Source organism: Orycteropus afer, unplaced genomic scaffold (genome assembly GCF_000298275.1).
Source record: "Orycteropus afer afer isolate SDZICR_OR568_19922 unplaced genomic scaffold, OryAfe1.0 scaffold00051, whole genome shotgun sequence".
Lineage (NCBI taxonomy): Eukaryota > Metazoa > Chordata > Mammalia > Tubulidentata > Orycteropodidae > Orycteropus > Orycteropus afer.
The window spans coordinates 4,000,790-4,014,123 of NW_006921638.1; the positions used below are offsets into that span (position 1 = coordinate 4,000,790).

A 13,334-nucleotide genomic window follows, 5' to 3' on the forward strand; every position below is an offset into this window, starting at 1 on the left:
GCAGAAATTAGCTTTTTTTTTTTTTTTTAAGCATCAGAAGGTACTTGAAAGATGTGAACAGATAAATTAAGGCTAAAAAGAAAACAGAAATGGCTACATTTTAAACTGCCTTTCCACCCTCAGTATTTAATTAGATCAATTGTATAGAGGAATGAACAGAGGTGACATTCCTCATTGGGATTCCTTCCAGGACTCTTATAGACTTTGCATTCAGAATGTTCCCATTTTCATTGTGTTGTACTGATGATAATTTAAGTATTAGGGGAAAATCCATTTATAAATTAAACAAAATGACTTGATATCCATCAGTCCCCTAGTTCATCAAGCTGTTCAAACACGGGGAAGATTGGCTGGTCGGCCTGGGTCTTCCGAGAGCGCTGGTAATTAGATCTGCGAAGGATTTATTCTTTGCTGATTGGGGCTTTAAATTAATTGAAGTTCCACATTTGTGGTTTTGTCCTTTTTGTACTTTTTTAGAGGAGATATTTCATATTCTTGTGTGGTGGAGTGCTTGGCCAAGCAGCAGTGGTTTAAATGTTAATTTTTCTCATGAGAAGTTTAAGATTTTTAACGAATCAAGGCTTGATATGGAGTGCAAAGTTTTATTTGCTTACTTGGGAAATTATTTTTTGCACTCTTTAAGATCTTAAGATGTTTGTACTTTTTTTATCTTTTTTTTTTTTTTTAGATACAGATTCACAAAAAAAAAAAAAAAAAAAAATGGAAAGAAAGAAAACTATCTTAAGATTAAGTGCCTAAGGCACTTGACTGCTAACCAGAAGGCTGGCGGTTCAAACACACCAGCTACTCCTCGGAAGGAAGATGGGGCAATCTACTTCCATAGTGATACTGCCCCAGAAACCCAAGGAGGGGTCGCTATGGGTCAGGTCCAACTCGACAGCACATAACAACAACAACAGTATACTTCTGAGAAAACACTTTAGTCTGCTTAGAAATAATCAAGTATGTTTGCTCATAAAGAAGGGGAGAAAAACAGGTTTTTCTCTTTTGGAAATATTTTAATTTCACATTTCCTCATTGGAGTGAATTGCAGCTTTTAATGCCTTATCCACAGGATTGGTGACCATCTTTCTCCAGTGAGGCCATCCATGAGAAAAAAACACATTTTGCCACTTAAAAATGAAAATAACTATGTTTTAGAACAGTGGGATAGTTATGTATTTTTATATCATAACTCACTGACTTTACTGGATAGATAAGTCTAAGAGAGAATTGGAACTGCTTGTAGTCATTTACAACTAGTGGCTGTTGAACCGATTCTGACTCAAGGCAACCCCATGTGTGTCACAGTAGATGTGCTCCATGGGGTTTTAATGGTTGGTTTTTCTAAGTAAACTTCTAACACAACTCTGGGTGGACTCGAACCTCCAGCCTTTCAGTTAGCAGCCAAGCACCTTGAACTGTCTACACCACCCAGGGATTCCTTTTGCGTGTATTTGAGAGATGGCAAATGAAACAGTTTTCTACTTATTCTAGATGTGGATTGGGTAACATGTTTCACCCATGACTCTTAAACACAAAGAATTTAAGTTTGTAAGGCTTACTATGAAAGAAGGCCTTAGGAAAGTAGATTTTGCTTCTTTGAATCAAGGTTAGAAGGATCTTCACTGCCTTTTGATCTAACCTCCAAGTCATCCCTGTACAGCAAGACCAACAGGTGACCTTCTCGCCTCTGCTCGAACCTATCCCTGGTAGGAAGCTCACTAAAGGCTGCTCTTGTTGAGCAGTTCTAATAGAAATTTTTTCCTCATGTGGACTCCAAATCTAATTTTCTGTTACTTCTCCCCACTGAGCCATGGTCAGTTTCTGGACCCATTTTGCAGATTTACTTCTTCCTCTCTATTACTGCCTCTCAGATATGGGATACATCAAATCTCTCATTCTTCTTCCCATTAGCTTTCTCTTTTCCAGGTCAAACAGCCTTACTTCCACAACCATTACTCAATGACACGTTGCTAAGACCCTCACCACCCTAATTACTCTCTGGTTGTGCTTTAGTTTGTTGGTGGCCCACTAAAAATATAGTTCTAAAAACTGAGCACAGCCCTCCAGATACATTCTGATTAGTATAAAACAAAAGGACTGCTACCTTTCTCAGTATAGGCTACTATACTTCTGTTAATGCAGGCTGTGGTTGAATTAGGTCCTCTTGGCAGCCAGATCACACTGTCTCCCCAAATATATGTTGAGAGTGACTTGTCACTTGGAGGGGCTTTGATTGGGCCAAAAAAAAAAAAAAAAAAAAAAAATCCAGAGTCCATAAACCAGTTTTGCTAGGATATTATCCTAGGCTAGAGTTAAATCAAGCTGGTTTAGGATTTACTATTACAATTCTGATAAATCCCATGCCTTCCATGAAAAGCTAGCATACATGAAACAACTCTAGGTATACTCTTAGAATTCAGTCATTTAGAATCTTATCATTCTGTATACTAGGAAAATACATATCCCCTTCAACTATTACCATCATTCTCTCCTTTAAAGTCATTGTGTTCATTTAACATTTAAAGGTACCATACATTTACTTGGGTTTCTTTCCGTACCTTTCCCATGGTGCCTTTAGCCATTGTAACTACAGAAAGTGAAAACTGCTTTCTGCATTGCTTACTTAACAACTTGGGCTTATGAAAGAGTGTGTCTCCTCCTTGATGGTGAGTGTTAACTCTCACCATTAGAGAATGGTAAGCTGTGTTTGCCTTAAAAGTCTGTAATGTTGGTTATTCTCAATCTTTGGCTTAAAAAAAAGCAAATAGATTGACTGCTCAAATATAGAAAAACCACATAGGATGCTACCTTTAACTAAATATCTTCACTAATGCAGATGATTGCTCCAAGGGAATTAACTGAAAAAATTCATGTCAGCCACTATATCCCAAAGCTGCTTATGTTTCTTAAAAGCTGAAAGAATTTTAACAAGATTTTCCAATTCTTAATAACATGAAGGAACATTTTTGAAGACTGCTGTTCATTGCATCATAATCTTTTAAATTCTGATATAACACAGATTCTTTTGTAAATAGTGTATAATTTGGCTGGGAAAGGGATATCGATATGTGGTTATTATGAAAATGAAGGGACTGGTAGGTATGGACTTTTTCAGAAGCCCTGATGTGTTCAGTGTAGCATTACTAAATGACTGAAATCTAAATAACATTTGGCATCAAAATAAAAGGAAGTTAAGTGACTAAACCAGCCTAAGAGGCAGTGATACTGTGCCTTAATAAGAATTCTATTTCTTTGAACTGCCAGCCCTGTGATTGTCTTGTCTTGAACCAGTCTCAAGATAATGAAAGAAAAAGATCTGTAGACAGGGCAGCAAACCCAAATGAATTTTATATGTATGCACATGTATTCCTAGTTAAGTAAATAAGATACTTCTTTTAGAGAAATCTTAGGGCAGGCATAAGAAAAGTAAATGGGTAGACTGGTTTTAAAATAGATTGGCTATTTAGGAGTTGTTCTGAATATCTTGGAAAGGACTGTGCTTTTCTGTCTGCAGGCAAGCATTTTTGTGTCCCTTTAGGCTATCACACATGGGGAGTAACAGAAACTCTGGAAGAGATGCCTTTGGGTGGTTCATTTTCTTTTCATAGATTTTCTTGCATCTTTTCATTACTCTTAATGATTCTGCAATCTTGGCATTATGAGTGCTATCCTCTTCTTTTAATAAACTTCAGTGCTGCGCCTTTTAAATGTGTAATAAACAGAAAAGCAGCTCTTTCAGGAAATCCTAGAGGAACTTTAAAAATCTCTATATTTTGAAGGCAAAGAGTAATATTCCTTAGGTTAGGTCATAAAATTACTGAGATTTTTTTCTCCATTTTCCTTCATAATAAAACACCTTTCTTTCTTTTTCCAATTATAAAATTTATGTCCATTGAGGAAAATTCAGACTGCAGAAAACAATTAATCAACATCCCACTACTCAGAAATAACCAGGGTTGGTATGTATACATTATATATCCTTCTAGGCTTTGTTGCAATGCTTACACGCATATATAGGAATGTAGTGTTTTGTTTTTGTTGTTTGTTTATTTTTTAATAAAATAAGATCATAGCATACATGTATCTGGTGACCTTTTGCTCTTAATGTCATGGATGTCATTCTCTATCATGTTTGTCTCTTTAAGATAAAATTTCCTTTTCTGTCTCCAGTGATTTGTTTCCCACTAGCTAACAGTCGGCTTCTAGCTGTAGGACTAACGTCAGGAGTAGCATACCTGGGTCCTGCTTTGGAGGAATTGAGCCAGGACAAGGGGTTCTTGCAGCTTATTGAATGGGTGCAAGCGCGTAGAGGGAGAAATCAATACTGTACCAGGATTTAGACAACTTAGCAAAATGTATGAGACAGTACTTTGGGTGAAGAATAACTACAGCAGCCTGGTTAACCCACTGCTTGTTTAAAATAGAGCTTAGAGTGGCTTGTTTAAAGTTTCAGGCAGAATCGAGCCTGCTTTATGGTGTTACGCTAATCATTGTAGTATATGATGTGTATGCTATCACACCTACTCTATGTCCTGAATATATTAAAGGCAAGCAAGATTGAAGCAGTCAAGTCCTTGCCTATATGGAAAGAATCTGCATTTTCTCCTTATGCCTCTGTGCTGTGGTAAATTTGATCAGCTCCTGATTCTACAGGAATAGGAACTTCATTCCCCTGAATTCATTAGATGATTTTCACAATACGTGATATAATGAGAAGTACAAATGTTTAGGATTAACAATAAAAAATGGAAAAATTTATCTGTGGATCAGATCAATATTTTGTTTCAAAAACTGTTTGAATGTGAGGTAGGCTTGTACTTTGATGGGTAAATTATTTACCACCCTAGTACTGGACTTTTTTTTTTTTTTCTTATTGTTTGAGATATATCTATATATATAAAAAAAAATTGGGGGGGGTGACGGTGGTTTGGTTCAAATTTCCTATCAATGAACTGAATTTAGAAGTCAGGCAGAGGAAACCATCTTACTAACCCCATATCCAACCTCAGTCCCCAGACAATGTAACTGTATCTATAGCACTTTCTGCTATACTGCAAATGTCAAACAGAAGGTGTAATGGATTTAATATTAGCGCTGGCCAAGGTGTTGAGGGAGCTGTTAATAATGTCACTCCAGTTATTGATCTGAAGGCTTTAAAAATCAAAGAAAAGTGAGAGATCCCCAACTGGGGAAAGGCACACAGTGACTGGTTTTTATTGCCAATATATTTCTACATATAGAGTGGTGACTTTCTGGAATTATGTTATCACCATTAATCTCTGTGAGATTTTTGGAGTCATTATATGGTAAGATAATATCCTGGGGACTGTTTCGCATGCTAATGCCAAAAGATCAGGCCAGGTTCTTTTTGAGATAAACAGGACTTTAAAATTACCACAGTGTCTGCAACATTCACACAAGTTGTCAAATGATAGGAGGTTTATTAGTCCTACATTGGATTTGATGACAATGGTGGATCCAGTGGAAGTGTACACAACACACTGTATAGCCCCTGGGATGAGCTGGACTCTACTCTTGCTATTTTAAAAGTCTAAATGCAAATCATGTAGTGAGCACTTGAAGATCAAAATGGATTTTCTTCTTACAATTAGCACACCTTTTTCATGAAACTGCTAATCTGTCAATCTGAATGGCAGTTGGTAGGCAATGAAATTCCGGCTTTCCGTAGTTTCCAACTAATAAATGAAATTAAAATGTATAATTTATGTTGAATGTTTATCAAACTGTATACACATATTTCATTCCTTTTGAAACGAATACAACATAAGCAAAGATAAATCCATCGATAATATAGCAGGGTTATCTGATGGATTGAATACGAAATGGGTGATCCAAATGAGTCCTTGAGTTCCCCAGTCCAGCCTTACTCTTCATACCCATACACACATGGATGTGTCAAATCTAATAGTCAAGAAGAAATCTAACAAATAGTAGTCTTTTTATAATTCAAAGAGATCATCAAACTCAGCTTTTATCTAAAAATTGTATATATTTTAAAAACTATCCCCAGAAAAGGAATATTTTGTATTTAGCTATATATTATTATGTTGAAACAGCATAATGTCCTTGTTATTCTGAAATGAAATAGAAATTATTATTTTTTCCACTCCTGAATGAAGGTGATGCATACGTCACCAAAACAAGCTGTTAACAGGGATACCTTGTTGAACTCATGTTTTTCTCTTGCCTCAAAAAAGCTTTCTTGATACAGAACCTTTTTTTCATGCAGAAAAGTAGGTGATTTTTAAATGTCTCCTTATCCTCATATAATTTCAACAAATCACCAAGAATACCCACAGAAGGGAATATATATTTTCCATTGCTCTCTTCTGGTGTGCAAGGCCTAGGCACCCTTATCATTTTAATTTGTATATGCTCATACTTTTGTGTGCTTGTTTGTGTAAGTGAGAACATTTACAAAGCAGCCTGGTACTTCTGGAATCTTGCCTGAGAGATCTAAAGGAAAATAAGACAAAATCTCTTCTTCCCACCAGGTTTTCCTGGCCCAGTACCTAAACTTGGCCCTACTGGCCCAGCTTCCAGAATACACAGCACAGCCCAAGCATCCTTTGGGGCCTGACATCCTGATCCTGTGAAAGTCAGTGTTGATGACTCACTTAGTTAGCTACAGAAGGGTAACGTCCTCCCTGTTGTTCCCAGGAGAAGAATATTAGATCTCAGCATAGATTTTCATTAGATCTCAGGATAGTTCTTCATGCCATTCTCTAACTTTCCCTTCCAAAATTTAGGTCATAGTGGTTGCAATTCAAGAAAGTACAGCTTTTTAATAAATTAACATAATGGTGTTTACATTGCGGTGTATGGCTTATTCAATAATAGAAGCACAGAACTCATAAAAACACACAATAGTTTCAATTGGTTTATATGGAGTATTTCTTTTCCCCTAAACGTTCTACTGAAGGTTTAGAAAATCAATTTTGTAAACCCGTTATTTTTAGCAGTTGTTTTATAAAGCTTTCTAGGTCTTAATTTTGACTTCTCTTTACCTATGGTGATTAAAAAAAAAAAAAAAATCAAACTCACTGCCATGAAGTTGGATCCAACTCATAGCGACCCTCTCCTTGGGTTTCCAAGGCGGTATCACTACAGAAGTAGATTACCCCATTTTCCTTCTGAGGAGTGAGTGGCTGGTGGGTTTGAACCACCAGCCTTATGGTTAGCAATCAAATGCCTTATGCACTACGCCACCAGAGCTCCTACCTATGGTGATAAGGGGTACATTTTCAGAGTTTCTAAAATGAAACTCAAATTAAGGGATGAACTGTTCTTACACATTAAAAAAAAGGTGTGGCTCTCTTTGTCGTTAAATAATTTAAAATTATAGATTGATTTCTACAACTCTTGCTTTGAACAAAGCACAAGTGATTTGCTTTGGATACATACCACTGCACAGAAATTTCATCTCTGTCAAATTATATATACCATTTTGAATTCTTCATCTGTTCTAAACAGCCGACTCACGAAGGATCAGTTACCTGGCATTGACTAAGCTTTGCAGGGTGCACGTATCAGAAGAGGCAGAACTGGCTGGAAACCATTTCCACCCCTAGTGAGCAATTTAGTCTTGATTGCTTGGGGAAAATGCTGGAAATATTGCTTCTGGGTAAAGTTTGCAACTTTCAGTTGTCAGCTCTTTCTCAAGCACTTATTCATGAATAAAGCTTATTTTTCAGAAGCAAAGCTATGCTCAGGCTGTTGTGATAATGGTTGCCATTTGTATACTACTTGGTGTATGCAGAGCACCAAAACCACTAATTACAGGAGTTAATTCACACCCTAACCCTCCAAGGCAGGTCAGCACTGATAACATTGGCATGAGAAAGAATTTAAAATCTATTGTCTTACAGGGGAAATTCTAAGTTGCTTGCTCCAAGCCACATAGGTTAGTTTAGCAGGCAAGAGTGGAGGGAAGGATCTAATACCAGGGTTGGATTAGGTGGGAAATCTAGGATGGAGAAAGAAGATAAGATCCTACTAGGAACCTAGCCAGAGGAGTTTTCCCCAAGGGGCTACTGAAGTCCAAAGAGAACATAACTATTTCCTTATGTACATATTTGATTGGGCTAAAAAAAATTTTTTATTATTTTATTTTGGTTCAATATATATAACATAGAATTTGCCATTTTAACCCCTTTTAAGTATACAATTCAGTGTACATTCACAGTGTTGTGGAACCATCACCACCATCTCTTTCCAAAACTTTTTTTTTTACCACCGTAAAACTCTTTTTAACCATCCATAATAACTCTTCCTTTTCCTCTCCCCTGAGCCCCTGGTAAACTCTAATCTACTCTCTATATGTGCTTATTCAAGATGTTTCATATAAGTGGAATCATACAATATTTGTCCTTTTGTGACAAGCTTACTTTACTTAGCATAATGTTTTCAAGGTTCATTCATTTGTGTCAAAGCATGTATCAGCACTTCATTTCTCTTTATGGCTGAATAATATTCCACTGTGCACACATACCACAGTTTGTTTATCCATTCATCTATTGATGGACACTTGGGTTGTTTCCACCTTTTATCTATAGTGGAATATTGGTGTGTAAGTACCTGTCTGATTTCTGCTTTCAAGTTCTTTGGGTATATACCTAGGAAGGAATATTTTCCTAGGAGTGGAACTGCTGGGTCATATGGTAGTTATATGTAAAATATTTTTTTAATATAGTCTCTTACTTGGGAATAAAAACCTCCATCGCCTCCTGTCATCTGCCTTCATCCCTTCATTGAAACTCCTTATATCACTATGAATAATAGTGTCCAAGTAAATGATAGGCAAAAATCTAGCCCTACCATGTGTCAGATTTATACAAAGTATTAAGGAAACAAAGACGAATGCCCCTGCCTTCCAGGAGCTGACCATCGCATGAGAAGGATAGATGATTAATGCAATAGATGAAGTATGGTGATGAAAGTCAGGGCACTGTGGTGTATGAGTAAGGTAGCATTGTACTACAGGCCACCACTGCTGTCTTGGCAGATCTGTTTGAGGACTGAAATGTCAATCTTGAAATTAATAGCCCAGGAAATTTGCTTCTTTAGGAGCAAGTTGCTTTAACATGCCCTGGTATTATGTAGACCATGACCATTAGGGACTTTGATACATATTGTCCTTGTTTCTATATTTGTTTATTTACTTAGATAACATAAAATATGCCTGACATAATGCCTCCTGCATGACAAGGTTAAAGGAATTTCAGTTCCTCTCATTGCTGATCTTTCTGGCTCTGTAGAATTTGGAATAGATGTGCACCCAACTTGCCTTCTTTCCACTTGTCTTGGACTGATTTCATTAACGGAAGTTCAGGAAACCCTAGCTTTGGAAAACTGTACTTTTTTTACTCAAGGTAAAACTTGTTGCAAATATTTTAATAATAACAATGATATTAATAGTTTTTCTTATGCCTTCCCTATATGTTCCATTTATAATAACAGGCATGTTATACTTTATTTCTCAAAATGACCATAACTGACAATCCCAAAAATAGTTACTGTATAATCTAATTTATATGAAATACCTAGAATAGACAAATGTATAGACTATCAAGCTTTCATGGTGGTTATCAGTGTTGGAGGGAAGAGGGAATCATCGTTTAGAAAGCATTGGGTTTATATTTATAGTAATAAAAAATTTGGCAATAGATATTGGCGATGGTTGCACAAAATCATTGATGTAATTGGTGTCACTGAATTGTACATGTGACAGATGTTGAATTGGCAAATGTTGTGTTTATATTTATACAACACTTTTTAAAATGATTTTTAAAATGACCCTAACTAGATTATGAATGGTAAATGACTTGCCCTCCTCCAGAGTAGAGTGTGCACCCAGGATTTGAACGAGGGCCATGTCCTTTGTTTTGAGCATTGTACTAGATAGGTGCTCACAGAGAACACTAAAGGTGAAAGATGTGATGCTTGGGAGATAGATGATCACCAACAGAAGATTTATACAGTCAATAAGTAAACAAAAAGATGGTGCTGCTGTCCTCATTTATGACATAAAAATAGAAAATGTGACATAAGAAATTAGAGAAAGGCTCAATTATTATGGGCTAGCTATGAAGAGGAGGGAGCCTGCATTGCCTGACTCTGAAATCAACCTTAGAGAAAAGAGGAGGAGGTGATCTTGCGGGAGACTCATCCCAAGTATGACAGTGGGACTGAGGGTCCTGCATTTAGGAGGTGAGTGAGAACCCTGCCTTCCTCTCTGAAGCAAAGGTGTAAGCTTATCACAGATGGAGCCAGACTATAGAAGATCTAGAGAGCCAGGGTGAAGCATCTGACAAATCTGAACTATCATCCATTGAGTAGTGACACAATGAAAACATATATCATTTAGGAATCCAAAATGTAAGTTTGAAAGAGGGTTATACTACAAAACTACCCATGAGCTCCTGAATCCTTACACAACAAAACTACCAATGTTCATTAAATGCTCAGCCTATGCCAGGGACTCTACTAAGCCCATTATATATATTACCTCACTTATTCCTGACCAAATACTATCAAGAAAGGACCATTATTTTTTCCATTTTACAGAGGAAGGAACTAAGAAAAGAATTATTCTATTTAAACTTGGCAAAGTCATTCAGCTAGAAGATGGGGAGTCTAGGATTTAAACTCAAACACCCTGGCACCAAAGCCTCTACTCTTAACTAAGAGATGGAGCTGCTTCTTAACATCCCTTCTAAATAGCCATCCAATCCCAGCCTGAGGCAGATGGGATCCTCACTATCCTTCCCAGGAAGCTCTATTAGAATAGTCCTTTGTATGTTATGCTAAGTCCTGTCTGCAAATAACTTATATTCTGTGGGCTTAATACTGGTCCCTTATTTTTGCAAGAGTGTATAGGATGGGTTTAACGAGGCAGACTGGAAGCAAAGGAAACCATTTAAGAGACCATTTCTGTAATTCAGAAGTAAATGAGAATTCCATGAAAAGGAGAATTAATGAGATCCCTTACAAAGGAAGAAATGACAATTTGAAGTTGATAATATTTAGACAAAGGCAGAAACGCACCTTTTGGTCAGCCTTTAACCAGAAGCTAATGGTTAATTATGCAAGTCTAAAGCTTTCACTTATGATTGAGATTGATAATACCATCTGTTCATTCTTACTTGCTTACCACTTGGTAATAAGAGCTGAAAAAATTACAAAATTACATATGCTATTGATCATGAAATATTAAGATGTAAATTCTCTCAGGGATCAAAACTGTGTCTATTTTTGGTTTAACAACATATACTGTGTGCCTTTGGTAAAGTGTCAGCCAGCTGGTCAGTGCCTCTCACTTGCCAGGAGGTGTCCTTTACAAATAAACACTCTGTTAAGAGCACTGATAACATTGGTATGAGAAAGAATTTAAAATCTATTGTCCTGTGTCCAAACCAAAACCCACTGCCATCTAACTGACTCCAACTCATGATGACCCCATGTGTTACAGAGTAGAACTGAGCCCCTTAGAGTTTTCAGGACTGTAATCTTGGTGGAACAGATCACTAGGCCTTTCTTCCACAGTGCTGATGGGTGGGTTTGAACCACCAACGTTTCAGTAAGTAGAGCAATGCAAACCATTTGTGCCACCTAGGGACTTTTTGGTAGCTCTGGTAGCATAGTACCTAAGGCATTTGACTGCTAACAAGAAGGCTGGTGGTTCAAACCCACCAGCCACTCCTCGGAAGGAAGATGGGGCAATCTACTTCCATAGTGATACTGCCTCGGAAACCCGAGGAGGGGTCACTATGAGTTGGTCCAACTCCACGACATATAACAACAACAACAACAGGGACTTTTTATCCTGTGTCTAATCATCTCTTTATTAAACCAAGCAAGGGTTGATATTGGAAGGGTGCTCAAAAATATTTATTGAGCCCCAAAATTACTGTTAGTCAAAATCAGGTAGAAATTGATCTAACTGATAAGTACAGAGATAACACAAATGCAGTAGTTTAGATATTCAGAGCATTCATTCATTTCTGCATTCAATCAATATGTATTGCATGTGTGAGAGCCAAGCTCTGGCCTAAGTTCTGCAATAGTGTAGTTTCCAAGAAAGTCCCTCTCTCACAAAGCTTACATTCACATTAACTACCTGACCAAAGAGAGGCAAAAGAATTGCTGGTGAAAAATTCAGTTGATCAGTCTGTCTCCATTATAGAAAATGATGCATTTGTTTTTGATGGACCAGTTGATATTCTCACCTCTGTAAAATACACAGCTGACCCATATTCTAAGTTAGTAATTCCCAAATAAATTCTGTGAAGTAGCTCTGGTGGTGCAGTGGTTAAAGCATTCAGCTGCTAACCAAAAAGTCAGTGGTTCAAACTGACCAACCACAACTCATGAGAAAGATGAGGTAGTCTGCTTCCATAAAGATTTACAGCCTTGGAAACCCTCTGAGGCATACTCTGCCCTGTTTGGTCAATATGAGTTGGAATCAACTCGATGACAGTGGGTTATATCCTTGAGATGCTCTTTGGGGAATAAGGGAGGTTCAGGGTCAAATAGCAAAGAACAAAGCTTCATAGTGCATCCTCTTGTTGCAGATTCACAATGTACATTGTTAGTGATAATTTCAAAATTAAGGGATTAATAAACCTTTAAAAAAAACCTCACCTTTCCCAATTTATTTGACTATGGGAAATTTTTTTTTTTTAAGAAACACACCTTTTAACACTTCCCAGAAACACATGAAACACTATACATAATCTTGTTAGAAACACTATACATAATCTTGTTTCTCCTAGCTGGCTGGGCCTTCCCCATGAGTGCCATTCTTCTCTTCTAAGATAATCAAGATTACAGTCAAGCCAATCAGCTCAGAGGTTAAACTATCCAGTTCCTTTGACAACTCTCCCAAATGTCTCTCCTCCATCCTCAGGGTGCCCTACAACTTTTCCTAGTTGTTGTTATTGTAAATGTTATGTCTAGCACAACTTTGCCAACTCAGCTTTTTTACAGGTGTATGGCAGTTAAAATATTGACAGGAATTAAAATAATCAACTGTGCAACTCTACCCTTAATCAATGTAATATTTCTATCACCCTTAACATCTTTCCCCATCCCTCCCTCCCCTGGTAACTTCTGATAAACTTCGTTTTCATTACATTTGTCTTTTCTTGTCTTTTCATATAAGTGAGGTCACACAATATTTATCTTTTGTGATTGATTAATTTCACTCAGCATAATTGTGATTGTGGAACAGACCATCAACTGCTCATATGCAAATTCCACTTGAAGTTAAAGACAATTAAAACAAGTCCACGAGAGCCAAAATATGA

The 13,334-nt window shown here is 37.1% G+C and overlaps 1 protein-coding gene across 1 annotated transcript in view; it reads left to right on the forward strand.

The window, feature by feature from the left end:
• NPAS3 (neuronal PAS domain protein 3) overlaps positions 1-13,334 on the forward strand; it is a 1,311,878-nt gene that overhangs the window by 1,131,835 nt on the left and 166,709 nt on the right. The window lies entirely within an intron of this gene.